Genomic DNA, 20,808 nt, shown 5'->3' with positions numbered 1-20,808 from the left:
ACTTTGCACTGCTGCTATTGTACCCTCAAGATGGGTTATGGTACTTTGAATTTTTCCAAAATCTTCATATGTTTCAAGTTGCAGCTTGATGTTGGCAACACTACGAGTTATAGCACTCAAAGCATCAGAAGATGGCAAGTTGTTCATAAAATTTTCAAGTGTCTCAATTTTTTCTTTAACCTCGGCTATGGCATTGTTTAGAGGGCCCAGATTAGGTATCTGTAGTGATTGAATCTGTTCCTTTAGAGTGGAAATCACTAGATCAAAATCTTCTTGTGATTTTATGCTTTTGACAATTGTTTGGAGCAGTGTCTGGACATTATTTATCTGATCTTCCAATTGTTGTTTCAATTGCTCAGAGTTGGTAGCCTGGGTCTTAAATTTGGCTTGAAGAGCTGCTACAGCTTCCTCTAAATTTTGAAAATTATCTAATGTAGGCAAGTCAGTATATTTTTGAAGCAGCAATTTGAGTTCAGAATCAATTTTAAGAAGAGGGTCCATGCATTGTGATTGTAAATTTGTAATTTCTAGTTGAAGACTGGCATTGAGTGTGGTTTGTAAATCACTTCTTAATTTTTTGACTCTGACATCAAGCATCAGAATCTCATCACTGTGATCTTCATGCCTTGTATGGCCAAATATATCATTAGGCATTTTGATTTAGTGGTTATTTATTATTCAATATCTAATTCTTGATTCTATAAAAAAAGGTATAAGCTTGTCATAGGATCCCGGGACCTCAATATATAATCAGTCACCAGCAGAAACAGTATATACAGTGCCAGAAACCATGTTTGAGTGCTTAATTCTATAAATATTTCTCCCTATTGAAATCTTGACATTACCCTCGGGAGTTGTAATAAATTGTAATTGACCACCTACAGGTAATTGGTAGTGATTTAAATTATTGTTAAATATGTACAATGTTTTACCTGTTTTATCATCAACATCTGTAAGTATGCTGTTCAGATGAATAATTAACAAAGCACTTAGTTTAGATATTATATCAGAAGAGGGTGCTGGTGTTGGCAGGTCCATAATAGCCTGTTTTTTTAACCCAAATAAGTTCATGGGCATGTTTATTTATTTCAAATCATGCTCTGTAATTGGGCATTGATTCCCACTTTTCAAATCACAATGACCCCATGGTAGAGTATGTATGCCACATGACAAAATGCATCTCTTATCATCATGTGGGTCCAGAGCCACTTTTCTTACAACATTTGTAGTCAACAAGTGATCCACACTCTGAATTCTGCATTCTGATGTTCTGATTGTGCTACATGATTTGAGGCAATTTTTGTAATCTTCAAATTCAAGCTCTTTGTCAACAGTTACTCTGCCAATGCCCTTGGCCTTTTTTGCAATAACACCACTACATGTTTCAAAGCTGTACATCTTGGCCCTTAACCCAGCAAATGCCACAATAACATCACCAAGTGTCTCATCTTTTAACTTGCCAGGCACCTTTTTGTTGTGGGGTTGAATCTTTGTATGTTCACTGGTATCAAAATATTCAAGCAATGCAGGTTGTGTTATATCTTGATAAACATCTTCTGTCTGAATATCAAGAATAAAACTATCTGTGTCCATGTACATCAGTTTTACACAATTACCATAAAAAGGCTTCAGCACATCATAATAGAGCTTTAACATGTGTAATTTGGCCAATTCCAATATCACAGCCCCTACATAAATAGGCTTATCAAACTTAATCTTTGTTTTTTCATGTTGAAAAGTGCCATATTTTCATCATAAATTCTTCTGTAGTTGAAATTAGGCTTTGCAATCAATTTTTTGCTCAGGCTGGGGTCAGTAATTAATTTAACATCAGTATGTTTTCTGACATATTCTATGGTTTTGCCATACACTGAATTGACCATCAATTTAAACAAGGTCTTATCAAATTGGTTCATTGCAGATGTTCGAAGCTCTGTGTTTGTATCAATATATGGCTTCAACCATCTTAAGTGCCTGAACCTCAAAACTTTGCCAACTTTGGTCACTTGAACACCATGATTCATTAGGAACTGGAGGTTTTTGTAATATATGACATAATCCTGTTTTGGCTCCAGAGTCATCATGAGCTTCTTCTGTTTAGAGCCAGGTGAACACTCAACCTCAGGAATTGGGGGCAGATCAGAAAATTTGTTGTGTAAATCATCAGGAATTGTCAGATCAACCTCTAAGAACAGGCCATAGTTACTGTCATCAAAATCCTGAAGATCTTCAATATTGAAATCTTCAACCCACTCAAGCCCTGCATATGGCAATTTATCCATCATAGCATAACCATACAGGCTATTGGCATCTACATACAGTATATAATTTGATTGCAGTGCTGGATCATAATTGAGAATATACTTGTTATTTGCTCTGCCATATCTCTGAGAACATTGCACCATGCCTCCTCTTATACATTGCTCCATAAACAGATACATATCTTGATCTTGGATCAGATCCAATTGCATTTTAGTGTTTAAAAACATTGCAGACCATGCTAGGCCTGGTGCACTGTAAAAATACATTGGATCCAGCTTATAATTTTCCATGGAAGATTTTCTAAATGCCTGAAGTATATCAGCTAAGAGAGTGACATCAAGTTTTAAATATGCCTTGTGATAATCACCATATGTCTGGCATTTTAAATTGTTCCACATCAACTGAGCATGGTGATAATCATCATCAGTGATTCCAGATGCTCTGATTTTGCTGTAGAACTCTTGTTGTGGTGGCAGAGCACACTCATCAAATTTAGAAAAATCTGTAACATAGTCATATGGATATACACCCTTCCGCCTAATTAATTTCAGGTCCTGATTTGGAAACAAAGCACATGTGATTTTGAATTCATCATCAGATAATTGACTGGCCAGTGTAGCCAGGCTAGCAGACAGAATTCTGTAGGAATCTAGAAATCTTAAGTGAATAGGAACACCATTAACTTTAATTATTTTGCTAATAGCAATATATTTCTCATCATTTTCTGCTAAAATATTTAAATTCTGCTTGTTAAACCCCTCGTACCTGATCAAATGATGGAAATCATAATTGGATGCTCCATGGCAAAATATAGGGACAAATTTTGGTCTCTGGATCTTAATATTACAGCTATTACACAGGGGCATTAAGAATTTACCATCTGTATGGGAATGGTGATGTACCTTGATATTTGTATCTGAAAATTCAGAATCACATACCAGGCATTTTTCTGCATTGTTGAAATTTTCAATCTGATCCTTTGTTAAAGGCAACATGGGTTTTGATTTTAATAAGACATTAGATGCTATGTCATGGCACTCATTTTCTATTCTATGTGCAAATTTTTTGATGGCATCTGGTCCCATGTATAAATATTCTTCACTAACAACACCATCCTGTACAACAACATAATAAAAACTAGAAGGTTCATGTAACTGGTGTGATGTAATTGAAGATTCATCAGGATCTGGGCTGCAGAATGCAAGGGGTTTGAGGTTTGATTCAAAATCACAGACTATATATGCTGGGTGTTCCAACAAGGCTTCAAATTTTTTGAATTTGGCATTTTCGCTTGTATTAGGCATCACCATATGAACAGGTTTATGGTTGCCACAGTATTTTAAATGTTCAATTAACTTGTTGTTAGCAATTTCTGCATTCACTTCCCGAACCACATTCACCATTTTTCTACCATCAAATACAGTCAAACATCTTCTGCACAACTTGAATATTGTATTGGATTTGCCTTGTTGTTTTCTAACTAAAGCTTCAAGACTGTGTATCAGAGTGTAATGGTGTGTGTCATCCACTTCAATTAAGAGCAGATCAATCGGAACAGCAGAATCATCATCAAGTGTACTGATTCTGAGAGGTGCTATCAAGCAATTGCCACGGCCAGTAGAACAAATAAAAACATTAATAGATAATTGTTTACCATTGATATGCCTGGCCTTTTTTTCAAATTTATCAATATTCTGAACAGACATTGGATATTCTAAGCCCTCCATTGCTTCATCAAAATCATGTTCATGCTGTATATAATAACTTATTCTCTCAGGATCCCTTAAAACTGGATACAAAGCAGCTAAAATACACCACAAAAAGCATTTCTCATCATTATTTTCTATGTTAACCACGGCTCTTTTGTTTTTAATATTGGCAGGTAATGGCAGATATGTAGATCCTTGTAATGGGCTGAATTCAGAAATATTAATATATAACTTGTGTGGAGTTCCGCATAGGCTCCATCCTGATTCTTTTGCTGCAAATTCAGAGTGTTTAATATTCAATTGATCTATCAAACTGCTTATTATTTTGTCTGAATTTGTATTTGAATATACAGTTTCTGTTATGTGGGGCTGTGTAAATTTTGTGCCATTTGGTTTCTTATATTGTGTAAACAATTTGAGGGACAGCTTATAAGAGCCATTTTGTGCATTTAGAATTGCCTGCACATCAAGATTTATACTGTTCAAAAAATTCTTAATATCACATTTTTGCTCTGATACAAACCGGTAATCCCTAAGTTGGCCAGCAAAACTGCTATGGATGGGTTCATAGCGTGGCTGCTTTGCTGTTCTAGCATTAACAGGTGTTTCATGCTTCCTTTTCAGACCAGATGTAGATGGTTGTGGGGGCAATGTTGATGACTGTGCAGAACAAGTATCTATATGTTTATATGTGAAATATTCCATGCTATATTTTCTATGGCATTTTGGGCATATTTTTGTAGGTGTTCTGCATTTGTCTGGATCACAATTCCTTTGGTGCCTAGCCCAATTGGGGCTGGTTATATTTTTATTGCATTGATTACAATATTTTTGATTTGGCATTTTTGTTGTTGGTTTATTATATAAAATTTCTTGGGGTTCAAATCAAAACTCTATACTTCATAAAAAATATCAGTTGGGTTCAGCAGTGTGCTTTGTATATTTAGTGTGTGTGTGTGTGTGTATGTAAGTGTGTTAATATTTTTGGCTTTGGTATTTATATAAAATTTCTTGGGATTCAAATCAAAACTCTATACTTAATAAACCTATGACAGGTTGTATAAAGCTGATAGCCTACATGCACAAAGGTAGAATAAGTACAGAAGCACTGCCCTAGCACAAATGCATGTCTACACAGGCATGTCCTAGAAAAACAATGACCTAATACCATGTGTCATGTATAACAAACTGGGGCAGATATAAACCTGACTCTAAATATGAGTGGATTACAACAAACAAGCAAAATGTGTCAAATATCAGACCTGTATGAGGAGCAATGCAACAACACATCTGTACTCCTCAGCCACTCTCACAATACTAACTGATATGTAATGCAAAAGCTCTTGCCTTATAATTTGTTGCATAATATTGGGTAATAATTTGTTGCACAACATGATGCAAGAGCTTTTGCATCATAATTTGTTGCATAATATTGGGTAATAATTTGTTGCACAACATGATGCAAGAGCTTTTGCCTTATAATTTGTTGCATAATATTGGGTAATAATTTGTTGTGCAACATGATGCAATAGAAATAAACCAGAAGAAGGCCACAAGTGGACCGGAAATGAACCGGAAGTGGACCGGAAGTGACCGGAAATAAGCCGGAAATGGGCCGGAAATGTGCCGGAAGTGGACCGGTAAAAAATTATCCATTTTTTCAAAAACTTGCAAAACTGCTTGTAGAGTTCAAATATCAGACCCCCGCACTTGTAATATGCACCATTCTTGACTTATTCAAGAATCTAGGCAATTACAAATTTTTTGAAAAAATTATACAGAGCAAAAATCTGCATTTTAACATGCCCATGTCAAATCACCAAATCCCATGTCTCCAGCATTCATAATTCCAGAGATAATCAGAAAACAAAAAATTATTGATTTTTTCAAAATTTAAGTATGTTGTTCAGTGGGGCACCACAAGTTCATATTTCCATGTTGAAATGCTTCAACATGCATAGTTTTCAAAATATTAACAACTTTGTTAATATTGCACTTTTCCTAAAATTCTATTTATAGAACAGACATAAATTGGACATTTGCAGCTTAAATATTGCTTCTATCAAAAAAAATTGTAGAGACCTAAAATATAGAGAATCATTAATAGAACACACCTGAACAAATTCCAAGTCTCTAGCACTTGTAGTTTTTGAGAAATCACAAAATCAAAAAATTATCGATTTTTTTAACAAAACTTCTAAACATCATACAGAGTTGAAATACACAACTCCCATGCCTCTATCTTGCAAAATAGGCAAGTTATTCAAGATCTAGAGAACAACAAGATTTTTTTGAAAAATTATAGAGAGCAAAAAGTTGCATTTTGGCGGGCCTATGTCAAAACACTAAGCCCCATGTCTCTAGCATTCACGGTTTCAGAGATATCCAAGAAACAAAATTATTGATTTTTTTCAAAATTTGAGTATGTTGCTCTATGGGACATGCCAAGGCACTTGGCAAGGCTATTTAAGTAAATATGTGTGGGTGGGTGTGGGTGGGTGTGGGTGGGTGTAGGTGGCTTAGTTTTAGGTGTAGCCAAAAAAAATATCAAGAGGGGCATATTTTTAACAAGCTTATGGACAACAATCTCACAGATGTGGCTTTTGTAAGTGTAGGCAAATCAATCTGAGAGGGCTCATCATTTCACGGGAAATTCCCGAGGGCATTTTTACAAAAATCTTGGATTAGACAGAGTACCACACTTGAGCAATAAGCTCATATGCTCATCTTGAGTTAGTTTTAAGTGTAGCCAAATCTGCCTGAGGGGGGCTCATCATTTATCGCGCCAATAATAGTACCAAACACACTACTGGTATGGATTGTTACTCGTAACTCGTAACATGACAATTGCTGCGAGAATTAGTATTGTGCATGCATTATCCTGAAAGGTTCATTAAAAGGTTTATTAATATTGTCATTGTCACAAACATTATTTTTATGGAAATTTACACAGACAATACTCGTTTATTTTTCAAAGATTGTTTTACATCCACTCGCGTGTTGTCCAACTTACCGCCCAAAAACTCGCAAGCGTGAAATATGACACTTTTCGTTTCCCGCTTACTGGAAAAATGTAAACAACGCGTTGGTTGAGTTATATTTTCACCATGTCTGGAAACTGTCGCCACTGTTTTGTGCCTGGTTGTTCTAGTGGATATCGTTCAAGTAAAGAAAAAGGTATTTGTATATTTAGTGATCCCAAACAAAAAGATAAATTAGCCGAGTGGAATCGTGCAATTCCCAGAGCTGACAAGGAACTCTATGACACAGCTGGTGTTTGTGAATTGCATTTCGATTAACAATACATTATCAGAGATTATGTTCACGTAATAAATGGTAAGGAGGTAAGGTTGCCAAGGGGGAGGATATTATTAATAAAGGATGCAGTGCCTACGAAGTTTCCAAATCTGCCAAATTATTTCACAAAAACTGTTCCCTAGAAAGAGAAAATGCAGAGAAATGTGTGGATCAAGTGCAAAAAAGCCAAAGAACAGTTTGACATTTAATGAAAGTTTGTCCATTCCCTCGCTTAAAGAAAACCTCACGGTACCCACAGAATTTTGGGGAAGGCATGTATTTGAAAATTGTGCTGATATTATTGCATTCAGCAAGTGTCAACTCAATGCAGGATCAAACACTTTGCATGTTGAGAGGTTAGTAGTGTTTAAAGGTGGAAGTAATAATAGCCTCTCCTGCAATGCATATGTAAGACATAACAGGGCTGAAAGTGTAGAATGTGTCAAAAGTGTGTGTCAAGCCCAAGATATATTACAGCAAACAGACCTACTTACTGTGTGTGAAGGTGTTGGAACTGTAAGTGAATTTTCTTCTGTCCATCAATCAAGTGCTACAATTACAGATGATAGGATTTTCAGTAAAAACTGTGTAAGTGTAGTTAAATCACCCAATATATCTAAGTGTATAGCATGTAAGTACACAAGAAAGCTAATGTTGAACATGAAATCACGGGGAAAAAAAACTTGAAGGTAAGAAGATATGCATAAGGAGAAGACTAAAAATAAACTATTGTTCAGCCAATAAGCTCCGGGCAAAAGTTCACAAAATGAAAAGCGAAATTCAAAAGTTAAAAGATATGAACCAGAAAATTGAACTTTCTAAATTTGATGACAAGATAAAAACATTGCCAAAAAAACAACAATTGTGTGTTAAACGCTGTTTCAATGCAGCAAGACGACTAGGTGTCACTGGCATGATTTTTTATAAGAGTTGGGTATTAGAGTGTATTATTATGAGGATGAAAAGCCCCAAGCTCTATGAACACATACACATACGTAGATACAAAATAATGGTTGTACCCAGCAGTAGGACATTATACAAATATCTTAAAATGTACAAGAGCTGTTTTGGATTCAATCCAAAAATATTCACAGGCGTAAAGGAGAAGGTCAGATCTATGGATGACTTCAAAAAGCATGGGGGGTTACTAATAGATTAAATGAAGTTGACTCAAAAATTGCACGTACGTGATGATGGAAATATTGAGGACTTTGCAGACCATGGAGTATTTCAGGATGAAGGGTCAGGTAGTGCTTTGAGTGATCATGGCATGGTTATTCTCTTTCAGCCATTATCTGGGGATTGGAAACAGATAATTGGGGTATTTACGACATCAAGTAATATGAAGGGAAACGTACTAGCAAAGGTAATCACTGAAGATATTATCTTGGTAGATAATGCTGGCTTATTTGTGGATTTTATTACATGTGATGGAGCTACCTGGAATCGGAAAATGTGGCACATTTTTGGAATTGGAAGCACTACACCACATGTGGCACACCCTATCAATTCCACAAGGAATCTACACTTTGTGTCAGACTTCCCACATCTACTGAAATGTTTACGGAATTCCTTTATAAAGAGGGGATTTGACACACACAAGGGAGAGGTTCGGATGGAACATGTTAGAGCAGCCTGGATAATTGATTCAGAAAACATAACACTCAAGGCAATGCCTAAAATAACAAGATCCCATATCAATCCAAATAACTTTGAAAAGATGCGAGTGGGCGTAGCGTTCCAATTATTTGGCGACGATGTACTCAAAGCACTTTCACTGTACAAGGACAATATTGAATCACAATATGGAAGCATATCTGCTATTCTCTATTTTATAACTTTGATAAATGCGATCATAGTTATAATGACTTCAAGAACACCAGACAAGGCTTTAAGACCCAATTCAAAAGAATATGCTGAACTACTTTCGTTTCTGGATTTCCTTGATGATTGGGAGAAGTATAGTTGCTCAAATAAGGGAGGATTTTTAAGTGCAAGTACAGCTACGGGCTTTCGAGTAACAATCAAAAGTACACTCTCTCTGTTAACAGTACTTGCATACACTCGGATATAAATACATCATGACATCAAGACTAAGCCAGGATGCTATTGAATGCCTGTTCGGGATAGTTAGGCAGTCGTCAGGCTGTAATGACCACCATTCACCAACAGAATTCCTCCACATTCTTCAGTGTCTTTCCTTTATAATTTAGCCCGTCCCCCCAAAAATGGAAATTATCCACCAGAAGTCATAAATTCCTTGCTAAGTACAGATAATTTGGATCCAAATTTCATAAAAGAGCAGTTGGAGGAAAGGAAAGAAGATGAAAAAGAATTGCACAGACTGTCACACACAGATATTGGAAAAGATCATGAAAGTTACGTACAGAAAAACAGTGATGCAAGGCTAATTTATTACATAGAAGGTTATGTTGCCAAAAATTTTAAAGACAAACAACAACAACACTAATCCTGCCACATTAAGGAATTTGATAGAGGTGGTTTATGTTACCCCTCGGATCACCTCCTGCAGCTTGTAAGATACCTAGAACAAACCTTCACATCTTATTTGTCAACACACAGACTCCATAGTGGCATCATCAATGATATTATGTCTGTCTTCAAACGTCAACATGCAGGATATGTAGGGTGTACCAATCATAGAGAAACTGTCACCGCAAAACTGGTCAAATTTTACTTTGTAATGAGACTTCGGTTCTATGTAAAAGCACTGAACAAATCAACCAATGCACAGGCAGATAAAATGAAATACTTAAAACTAAGACGTTGGAAATGAACTTCCGATGTTACCATTGTAGTAGCTCGCATAATCAATCTCTTTCATTCAATGAGCAACAGTACCTACATATTACTTCCAAAAAGAAATTTTAAGCGAAAAATGCAGGCTCGACCAGGACTCGAGCCTGGGTCTCTGGCATACCGTGCCATTGCTCTTGCCACTGAGCTACCGAGCCGGCCTGGCCTCGCCTGACTTTTCGCTATCGCTGTATCGAGGCCAGACTGGCTCGGTGGCTCAGTGATAAGAGCAATGGCACGGTATGCCAGAGACCCGGGTTCGAGTCCTGGTCAAGCTTATACTTTTCACTGAAAATTTCTATGTAGTACATCTCCTGTGTGTGCCTAATGTACAATATTTCCAAAAAGTTTTAACAATTTTAATACACATCATTCCTTATAGTTTTTCTTGTATGTATTGCTTCCATTCTAGAATTATTTCTCTTGTAGTCTACGGTTATAACAAGCATAAAATTAAATTATTTCAAAAATAAAACAGACTGCTTGTTTTTCACATTTAAGTTGCTATATTTCAACAATGTAACGTTGACAACATCCATTGTATAAGGAATTTTCTTTTTTATTTTAAAAATTCTTAACCATTGTTATAACTGTATCTTTAGTCAAACTAAAAATAAATGTCTGATGAAAGGAGCGTGTGTTCTGAAACGTCACAACGAAAAACTGTGTTTTTATGCTTGTAATAACCGTAGACTACAAGAGAAATAATCATTCCTTATTAATCTAAATGTAGGAGAATGTAAAAAAATCTGAATGTAGGAGAGTATAAAAAATATGGCAAGTTTTTTTTTAAAAAATGAACCCAAGTACAATCACATGTCGTGCCTTTAGTTATCTTGCTTGCTGTATGTTTCATTCTGACAGATATTCTTAGTGTATAAGATAAAAAATCACTATTTACTTAATGCTGGACAATATTGAGGAATTTAGTATTAACTGTACAACTTCAAGAATAAAATTTTATGTTAAATGTATAATTTGGGAAGCAATCTCCCCATGTAAAAAATACTAACAACCAAGCATTACATGTTAAATTACACAGGTTTTCAATTAGGTGTGTAATGGCCTTATAAGGGTGTTTGAAAAATAACTCCCTAGTTTTAAGTATAAATTTAATAGGGAAAGTAATGAAAACTTACATCAATGAGTACATATCATGAAAGAGGATTCCTTCAAGTTTTGTTCAATGTTAGTACACCTCAACGTGGGATCCATTTGTTGCCCTGCACACGTCGAGACGATATTCCACTTCTCGCCACGTATTCACCAACATTTCAGGTGTAACTGTCCCAACCGCAGCGACGATTCTTTCCCGTAAATGATTGATGTCTCTGATCCTAGCACTGTACACAACATTTTTTATGTGGCCCCAAAAGAAAAAGTCAAGTGGGGTTAAGTCTGGGCTTCGTGGTGGCCAAGGTATTGGGCCAGCCCTGCCTATCCACCTTCCTGGAAAGCGAGTGTTAAGAACCGCACGCGCCTGTTTACTGTAATGAGGTGGTGCGCCATCTTGTTGGAAAAACACAAGCCCCTTTTCCGCCTCAATATCGTCCATTTTGGGAAAGACGTACTCTGTCAACATGTCATGGTAAACGTCCCCGTTTATTGTTTTTTCTACAAAAATGAAAGGACCAACCACACGATCTTCCATCAAACTGCACCAGACATTAAGTTTGGGAGAGTCACGTTGATGCTGAATAACTTCATGTGGATGCTCTGCCCCCCAAATTCTACAATTATGACGATTCACTGTTCCACTGACATGAAATGTAGCCTCGTCAGAAAAGAGAATGTTTGGTAAAAAATTGTCATCATCATCAATTCTGTGTAGAAAGTCAACAGCAAACTCATACCTTTGGATTTTATCAGTAGGTTTCACTTCATGTAACAGTTGCAATTTGTAGGCGCACAACTTTAGTCTTTTACGAACAACATCATACACTGTACCTTTAGGCACTCCTAATTGTAGACTACGTCTGGCCAATGACTTCTTCGAGCTCCGAACACACGAAACACGGATCTGTTCAACAACATCTTCGGAAGTTCTCGGTCTACCTGGTGATTTACCTTTCAAAACACTACCGGTTTCCTTGAAAGACTTTAGCCAATGACGGATAGTTTTTGCTGTAGGTGGTTCACCACCATACTAACGTCTAAAATTACGTTGCACTGTTATAACTGACTCAGTTTTCACAAACCAAATAACATCCAGCTGCTGAACTTTTCTCCAAACGTAAGTAATATGCATTTTTGTTTCTTATGTAGTTAGTTATGTAAGCAACGCGAGCATCTTCCGCGCCCTCTCAAACGTCACCACTGCCATCTAGGCGGTGGACCACGGCAACTCAGGGAGTGATCACACTATTTCTTCTATACGCTCTGGTGCAAGTACAGTTATGGACTTTCAAGTAACCATGAAAAGTGCATACACACAGTGATATAAATGGGTATGTTTATCTCGGCGTAAGCTTGTGTGTGTGTATATTTATATATACATGCATAATGTCATTGCACACTTTGAAAACATGTACATAATGTCATTAACACTTAACACTTAACTGAAAAAGAACTCCCTAGTTTTAATGTGTCCTAGAATCTGTACAAAGTGACATACAGTATTCTATAGCTCTTTTCAGTTCTTACGGCGGGCGCTCTAGAAGCTGGCAGGGGAAGTGGGGAGCGGGGATTACGCAACAGACCAACCAGACAACGGCAGTGGCGCCGAGAGACACGACGCGGCCGGTAAAAGTACTACGTGAAACTCGTTCTACTGGCCGCTACGTTTCTTATCGTGCTGGATTGGTCGCTTCCCCGCTCCCCACTTCCCCTGACAGCTTCTAGAGCGCCCGCCGTAAGAACTGAAAAGAGCTATAGTTTGTGGTGTTTGATTCATCAACTCTCCAAGTTTGGCACCCTTGCAGTTGGTAGGTCTGCTTGACCTTGAGACGGCACCAGTGCTGTGTTTTTTCCTTTGTAAAGCGCGGCCGCACTGCAAGCAGAAGACGCTCGCAAGCGAAGGTGCTGCCAGTGTTTCGGTGGGGCACCGCTCTATTCACTTGGCTTACGGGAAGAAAACGAAGTGCACACACACACACTTTCTCTTCTATACGCTCTGCTTGCACTTAAAAATTCTCCCTTATTTGACCAGCCATACTTCTCCTAAACTTCAAGGAAGTCCAGAAACGAAACAAGTTCACTCATAGAAAGAAAAGCCTCATTTCATCTCACTGTTTTATTGCATTGATGGGTATGGAACAGGGTTTATGTACCAAAGATATAAAATAGATAGTTGCACATATACTTCCACACTGAGATTCGATTTTGTTCTTGTACAGGGAAAGTGCTTTGAGAACATTGTTGCCAAATAATTGGAATGCTAAGCCTGTGTGCATCTTCTCATAGCAGTTTCAATTTGCATTAGATTTATGCGATGCATACTTCTAAAGTGCAGTGCAGGTGTATCCAGTGTCAGGTTGGTGTAAGGGTGGTGCAAGGATATGACGTTCAACCAACTAGAAAGCAGTGTTCAAGTTCAGAATATTCAACAAATGCCTGTCTGCTGCTTTAAACAGTCATTTATTTGACCATACACCAAACATACACCGGTCCGGAATTTAGTGCAGACACCAAATACACTACTTGACTCTAAATCAACGAACTAGGCGACTCGGTGTTGCACCGTGCAACCAAATAGATGCTTCGATGCAAACAGAGTCAAAAAGTGCAGCCAACTAGACGGGGCTATTGTGTCTGTTTATCTTGGTGTAAGCTTGAAAAAGTCCTGGGAAAACAGGATGAAACCTCGCAGAAAAAACACTAGCCACTGGAAATAACTATACATCTACAAGAGTGATTATGCGAACCTTTACTAAGAACATACATGTAAAAGGTATTTTAAATATTATCCATATGATTTGCATCAGCGTGCAATATATGTCAATGGCATATTCTATCTCTGGATGGTTAATTTATGTACAGGTTTTGAAGTTAATTACACATATTATTCCAGATGTTTACTGGGAAATTGAGGAAGGTAAAATATTTCAAAGTAATTGTTGTATGTTAAATGTGACATTCCAAATAGAACAGTAACAGTACGTATTTCATATTGAGTGTCATGTCCTGGTGTCTTTTTATTTTGTGAAATTCCTGTTCTGCATGGTACTGTGTGATATGTGAATATGGTTGATGATAATAATTTCTCCTCTAAAATGCATTTAATTACTCGAAAGTACTTGTAAATGTCTCTTATCATTTTCTAAGCAGTGACTTTGCTTCACTTGGACCTGGAAGACACCATTAAACCAATAGGCTATATTATATAGCAGTGGCGTACGCAAGAGGGGGGTTACGGGGTTTAAACCCCCCCTTGAGCTTGTGAAATGTTATGAAAAATGCTGTGGAAAAAAATTAAATGGCCAATTTTTCACAGTCAAAGATCTGGGACAATAATATTACTATTACTACTTGTACTACTACCACCACTACTACTACCAATAATAATAATATTATAATAATACTTTGAATTATTATTTCCATGCGGCATGGAGAAAGGCACAGCATTCCAAACACACGCGTCTTTCAGAGTGATGCCTTGAAAATAACCACGAGTTTATGAGGTTAGGTTAGGGTAACTATGATTTAAAAGAGAAAAAAGTTGTTTTGTATCTCAGTTGCAACAATGTTCAACACACTGGCGTACGCAGGATTTTTTTTCGGGAGGTGCTGGAATAGTAAATGTGGATAGCAAATGGCTTCGATTTGGAGGGCAGGATGCATAATAAAATATTTTGAATTTTTGGAGCTTTTCAGTCTATTAAAATTGTATTCAAAGACAAAAATGGTAATCGGGATTCACTTTAAAAGAGGTTTCGCATTTACACATTGACTTTTTAAAGTTCTTAACGGATCTTTATTTGAAAATTCTGATTTTATCAAAATTTCGGTAAGGGCTGGAACACCATCGGCCATCCCTCTACGTACGCCAGTGTTCAACGAACATGTATTTTTTTGTGTGTGAACAATGAGAATTAACTAAATAAAGTTGTTGGTACGTTGTAAGAGGCTAATGTATAGACAAAGGCTAGGCGGACAAGAATACAGTCACCAATTTGCCTTCCCATTGTATTGTTTACCGCAGCTCGTTTGAATGTCTCTCTTTAAAATATCTCACCTTCTTGACTAGACAATTATTAAAACGACAATAAGCTTAACTATTGTAAAATGTTTTGTTGGTAAGAACAGCGAGATAATCCAGATGTGAATTATCGGGGACATTTATGCGGGGAAAAAGCCGGAAAAATTCCAACCAATTTCGGGAATCGAATCCGGATCTTCCGCGTGATTGTCACTTGTCAGACGCTCTACCGACCAGATCACCGCAGCGCCTTGGATGAGTTCCATACTTTGATTATTTCAATTTATTTTAATATATTTTCTTGTATTTATGGATCTTCTTCACCCTTGAAATGTCTCGCATCGTTGACCAGACATTTATATCATAACAAAGAAACAAAAAAATGCTCCCTGGATTTGATAAAAATCGAATGACTAGAAAGTAATTTCGTTCTATTGTTTTCATAAATACTATATTTATGTAGATCTCTACTACTTAATAGTAGTGGTAGTGGTATTAGTAGTATTATTAGTATTAATTCAGCTAATTAATTAATTATAAGTATTATTAATTAATTGTGATTATTATTATTTAATTAAAGTATAATAAAACAATGGTAATGTGAATTTGGAAAAAAGTTTTAGAAATAACACCCCCCCTTGATGAAATCCTGCATACGCTACTGTTATATAGTATTATCCAAATCCTGATGCATGCACAAGTTTTGCAATAATGTTTTCAGCATTATTAATATATAAAGAAAAAACAACAACATGATGACGTTATCAAACTGCAGAGTTAAAGAAGCAAGATATCAACTAAAGTGCATATTATATTTTCTCACACCACCATGATGGAATTTGTGATAGCTTGTAAGAAATATTGAAAAGTTACATGCACAATGTCATTCATTATGTTGGCTCTATGTATATATGTGTAAAATAACATTATTTGTTGAAAAAAAGGCTTGTTTTAAATTCCCATATATAGTACAAAGTGTTTAAGTTTAAATATATACACTAAGGCCGCAACTATTTTCACTACGTGGTGTGAATAGCATATAAGGCTATTTTCACCAGAAAAATAGTAGATTGGCATAGCAGTAATGTAAACAAGGGGTACCAGGTTCGATACCTGGTGGAGGCATATAGCGGTTTGGATCCCACTTTAAACTATAGGTCCAGTCCAGATTAGCCTTTCTGTACATAAAGTGGACTTAAAATATCATTGGCAGTATTACTGGAGTTACTACTGAGACGTTAATTTAAAATTACAAATTTGTGTGACTGCTATTGTCACCAGGTGGTGAGAATAGCAGAAGTCTTGAAAACCAGATATTACATGATCAGGTGTTGGGAAGTATTTACAAAAATAATTTTAATGTTTTAATGCTAACAGCCCTTAACCTAATAAGAAAATCATTTAGGGGAACGACTTAAGATGACTGGACCCCTCTCCGATTTTCTTCATATTTGGCATACTCACTAATTGAGGCCTCCTAATCACGATTCTGAAGTTAAAAGTTGTCGGAAACGTCTAAAAATTGCAAAATAAGGCGTTAGTTTTCGGAATGGAAACCGTCGATTTTCGCGAAATTTTTTGATTCACAAACAAATACAGTGTGTCCGTAAAGTCATGGTGCACTTTTGACTGGTCACAGGAAAGCAACAAAACAAGATAGAAATGTGAAATCTTCACCAAATAAAAGGAAAACTCTCCAAGTTTCAGTACTATGATGCGCAAGCGTGTGCGCACACAGTTGATGACGCAACACCACGAACTGCGCAGCAGTGGATATGCTTCATAAGATCGACAATGATGAACGATTTCTGCAGAAGATTGTGTTTAGCGATGAGGCGACATTCCATGTCTGGGGACATGTTCATCGCCATAACGTCCGAATATGGGTTGCTGAAAATCCTCGTGCCTACGTTGAGTACGAACGTAACACCCCTAAAGTGAACGTGTGGTGTGGCCTGATGCATGATAAAGTGATAGGCCCATTTTTCTTTGCGGAGCAGACTGTGACGGCAAACAACTACCTTGACATGTTGGAAATGTATGCAGTGCCACAATTTCCAGAAGGTGTCATCTTTCAACATGACGGCGCGCCTCCACACTACGCCAACAATTTTTGTGAGTTTCTGGATACAACATTCCCCCAGCTGTGGCCAGCATGATCCCCAGATCTGATGCCATTAGACTTTTACTTGTGGGGTTATGTGAAGCAACATGTGTACAGTGAACATATCAACGACATTAATAATTTAAAACAGAGAATCACAGACGTTATTCACTCTGTTACACCAGACGTCCTTAACCGTGTGTGGGAAGAACTTGAGTATCGTTTAGATGTGTGTTGGGCAACAAATGGAGGCCACATCGAACTGCACTGAATAGGTAAGAAACTTGGAGAGTTTTCCTTTTATTTGGTGAAGATTTCACATTTCTATCTTGTTTTGTTGCTTTCCTGTGACCAGTCAAAAGTGCACCATGACTTTACGGACACACTGTATATATATTCCTGGTACTACCACGACACCAAATTTTAACTGTTTGCCTAACCTAACAACACGTCAATGGTTCGTGTGGCTAGCATCAATGGTTCGCAATTATTTTGCAATTTCTAGATCCTGATACTACCACGATACAAAATTTTAACTATGTTCGCCTAACCTAACTACACGTCAATGGTTCGTGGGGCTAGCGTCAATGGTTCGCAATTATTTTGCAATTTTTAGACGTTCCCGAAAAATTTTAACGTCACATTCGTCATTAGCAGGCCTCAATTAGTAAGTATGCTATATATGAAGAAAATCGGAGAGGGGTCCGGTCATCTTAAGCCATACCAATTTAGGAATGTAATACCCCTCTATACTTATGTAATGCTACATTACCAGCACTAATGTGCACAAAAAATTTACTTGTCGTCCATATGAAAATAAATGCACTCCATTGCAAGCTTAATAATAGAGTGTATCAACAACTAAAGAATGCACACATACATGTAGTACTTAGGCCAGGTTGAAGATCATGTACATGCGCGGTTTAAAAATCTGGTGAAAATAGCTTGCAAGCTAGCTTCACCACCTTTTGAAAATAGTCATTCCTATTTAATAGACCAGCCAGCATAGCATGTAACTGGTATCCATATAGTTTGAAGGAAACTAATATATTTATATAACTGTGTACTTCCTTGTAGGTGTATAACAATTTGGTTATAATCTCACCCAGTGTACTCACTGCAAGCAGCAATTAGATCTAAAATATCTGGATGATAAGGCAACAATCTTGACAATATTATCAAGGCAACCTTTGCATCTTTAAAGTACAAGCATCCATTCCTATCAGTGATCAAGACCAGAACCCTTCATTACAAAAAAATATTATACAGTCCACTTTTATGATGAAAATATTGTTGGTTTTCATGGTTTATTTATTTTTAATTTTTGGGGGGGATTCAAAAAGTGCAATATAAAATTCAGAACAATAACAACAATAAGAACAGTTATACAAATAGTTTGCTTTTGCAAACTGTAATTGACTTCATTATATATCCGAGAACGTAGTTTTAGAAATTTGTGCTATTATTATATGATCATACGATGTTAAACCGGCCAGCAATTGCACTGCCTGTAAATCGTTCATAAATGCTTTCCCATAAAAAAAAATTTAAAAAATAATCCAATGAAATAAATAAAAAATGAATAAATACAACGGTGGACTTATGTTAATTTGCGGTTTATTTTCATCAAGTACAAGGTAGACATTTTACAGCCAAGTCACGAGTAAAAATGCACAGTCCTTAACACCAATGTTCTACTTACCAATCGACACGAATGTAAAGCAATTTGTTGATAGAGATGACAAGGTACATCCTAATCGGCTATTTGAACTCCATGGAATATGAAATTAAATTCTTTCGAATATCTGCATTTCGGGAAAATGACTTCATAATATGTACGCCACGAAACATTTTTCTCCTTCATGACACTATTTCAATTTTATTAGTATACAAAAATAAACTTGTGTACACAATCCAACGTTTGACGTCCAGCCTCACATGCGATATGTTGATGCTCGTGTTGCGTTGCACATTAAACGTATTTATGTTACTTTTCTGTGTAAATTAATGCCATTTCGTTACTGCAAATCACTCCACAAATATAACTGTTTCCATCAGTTCACTTACCGCCTTTCTAGACAAACAAATCTACACAATATACGTTCACTACGTTCAGACAAACCGCGAGTGCGACAAGACGAAGAACAGGAGCCCCTCGGCCCATCCGATCACATGAGAACATTGAGACAGTGAGAGCTTCAATCTTGCGATCTCCACGGCGTTCTGCGCGCAAACATGCGTCTGCCCTTGGCCCCTTGCGATTTTTTTGTGTTTTTTTTTTAATCCCGCGTTTATGTTACCCGTCCAAGGACCCTCCAAGGCCTGAAGGCCAACATCCGTCAAGAAATTGCCAACATTCCCGCTGATATGCTGGTTCGGCTCATGAAGAACGCCAGAAATCGGCTTCTTCAGTGTATGGACAATGGGGGGCGTCACCTCCCTGATATGATTTTCAAAACTGTGTGAAACATAACTTTAGATATGTACCTACAGTGTAAAAAAAACATTAAACAATTCTAATTCATCACCTGGGTTTTATTGCGTTCTGAAATAAGGAAGTTATGTTGCCGCACCCTTTACTTACTTTTCCTTCATTCTTACTGCACAAGTATCCTACAGTATCGTAGGGATAATCGAATGTGAAAGAATGAGGCAAAGTTCTATTCATATGATATGTAAGTAGGGCCCGATATGGATTACAATTTTACTTCCATATGCCATATGCCATTTTTTACTAAATTCAAGTTGAAAGTGTAATCCTCAATCATGAAGGTATTTAATTTCCAATATCCATATCCATGTTGAATTGTAGGCAAGTTAATGTTACAAGACATAACTACTGCAGTGTGATCCGAAAAACACACCGGCTAAATTTGAATAGCAGAGACATTACATATCAGAGATTGAGTTACATATATTCTATCTAATCTAGAGGAACAATTATCTCCCATATATGTAAAACCAGTTACAGCTGGGTGAATGGTAGACCACACATCAGAAAATTTAAACCCACTAACAATATTTTGTAAGGCAATTGATGTATTAAATCCCGGTCTCTGATCTTTGGGCAACAGTACACAGTTGAAATCACCAGCAAGGATAATGTGTTCAGCACAGCTTGGAATTTCAGGTGCAAGATCATTCATAAAGAAACTGTTACGGATTTGACGCTGTTGATTCCTGATGGAGCATATATATTACATATCCAAATATTATGTATCTTGACACTTGTGATCCGTCCACTGGGATGCATGATAACGTCCGTTATCGGGATATTGTTCTTTACTATTATGGCTGTTCCTTGTGCCTGGTAAGAAGCATTATTATATACACGAAGGGAAAATGGTAAGTCAAATTGGAGAACACTTCTTGAACCAATGCAATATCAATAGATGATTGCAAAATAAAATCACCCAGGGCGTGTTGCTTACATTGGTTCTGAATTTTATTGATATTAATGGTTGCAATTTTAATGTGTGTGT

The sequence above is a fragment of the Lepisma saccharinum genome, chromosome 2, assembly GCF_977018435.1.
Source record: "Lepisma saccharinum chromosome 2, izLepSacc3.1, whole genome shotgun sequence".
Classification (NCBI taxonomy): Eukaryota; Metazoa; Arthropoda; class Insecta; order Zygentoma; family Lepismatidae; genus Lepisma; species Lepisma saccharinum.
The sequence above is the reverse complement of the archived record's forward strand: the minus strand, read 5'-3'. Positions refer to the sequence as shown.